This window comes from Trichechus manatus, unplaced genomic scaffold (genome assembly GCF_000243295.1).
Source record: "Trichechus manatus latirostris isolate Lorelei unplaced genomic scaffold, TriManLat1.0 scaffold00317, whole genome shotgun sequence".
NCBI lineage: Eukaryota > Metazoa > Chordata > Mammalia > Sirenia > Trichechidae > Trichechus > Trichechus manatus.
Window position 1 is genome coordinate 566,113 of NW_004444253.1, and position 1,845 is coordinate 567,957.

The window sequence follows — 1,845 nt, forward strand, 5'->3', positions numbered from 1 at the left end:
CGTCCGCCCAGCTGTCTGTCCCGGACGCAGCCTGCGCTCCGGAAAGGGAGCCTCGTCGCGGTCCCGGCCGGCGCACGGCTCCCACTCCTCCTCTGCTGCCGCTCAGGGCTCTCGCGCCCCGCCCCGCGCCCCGCCAGGCTAGACGGAAGCGCGTCATGGAAGACTGGTGGTGTCCAAGGGAGGCGGCGCGCGCCCTGGAGCGGGGGGCTCTCGGGACCCGCAGTCACCGCCCCAGCCCTGACCTCCGCGGACCTTTCCCTGGGCGCCTCCGCGGGCCCTTCCCCGGGAGGCCCTGCGACCCCACTCCGGCCACCTTGCGGACCCTTAGCCTGCTCCTCCGCGGACACCTCCCCGGGCGCCCCAAGAACTCCTGCCCAGCGTTCCCGTCTTGCCAGAGCCTTTGCGGTCGCTCATCCCGCAGATGTGCCTGCCGAGCCTGCTGTGTGCGCCGCGCTGCCTAACCTCGAGGATGGCGGGGGAGCGGTCCCCTCGATGGAAAGATCCAGCCCTGAAGCCTGGGTGCACCTGAGCAGCGAGTACTGATTCCCGGGGCAGGGAGGAGGCCAGGGTCCCAAGCCTTAGGATCAGATGACCTGGCTGCCGCACAGGCCTCGTGGGGGGACGGTGCTGATGGCTTTGAGACAAGGAGGACCAGAATCTGGTTTATGGTTTTGTTTGTTTGTTTTTTAAATGCAACTGCCCATTTATTCATATGTGCAAACCAGGTTTCCAGAAAACAAATTGGGGGCCCCCGCCCAGCTTCTCGCCCCAGTTATGGCCTCCCCTCATCAACTCTACCCTAAGCTAAAAACTACATGATTAATCCTTACTTTGTTTTCCTTCAAGACACATAAAGGCTCTCCAAAATTTGAGTCTGATAGGGTTCTAAGTGAATTTGCTTAAGCAAAGCAGTTCTTTAAATTGTACATATATTTTGTCACTTTTTTTCCCCAATAATATTGGCCATTATGAAGATTAAAAAAAATGAAACTCATCTTGGTTTGGAGAAATACAACCATAGAAATCAAAGAGACTAAGACAAACACCACTGCTGACAGAGGCCTACTAACTCCAAAAACTGGGCTGCAATACTCTCTGCTTATGACAACCCATGTCTTTTAAACTACTTCCGTAGAGTTATTCTGCACTTGTTTGCCCAGGAAGCTTAGCAGTAGAGAAGGACACTCACAACTTAAGGTGTACTCTAAAATAATATAAATTTGTGACGTTTTCTTACTCTCATTGTAAATGGCATTTACAGAGCATAGTAGCAGAGGAAGGTGATCGTGACTACATCTTCATCTCATATACAATCCCGGGCATGTGTCAAACACCTGAGTAATGTCCTTCAACAATGAGCACTTTGGGAGGCTGCATCTGGGTTGACACCTATATTCCCATTCTGATGGATTGTTTCCTAGACTGACACCTGTTAGCCCATCATGGCAAGCCCAGTGCATCAGAGGTGGAAGGATGCTTAGATGGCATCTGGCTAATCACCTCTGCTTTTGAAATTGAAGGAAAAATGAGTAATGAAAGATTAAATAAGTTACTATGATTACTGGTGTTCAGAAGAGACCCAGAGCAAGAATGTGAACCTCCTGAAACTTTTTTCCCCTCCACCCCAGGTTCCCTGTTTCCATTTGTCCAGTTTTCCTGTCCCTTCCCACCTTCTTGTCTTTGCTTTTGAGCTGGTGTGCGCATTAGTCTCCTGTACGATTGAACGATGAAGCACGCCCCTCATGTGAGTTATTGTTGGCTATTTTGTCACTCTTGTATAGTAGATAAGTTATTCAGTTACCTGATCACAGGTTCTTTTAAATAGTTTATTGTGTGTGTGGTTTT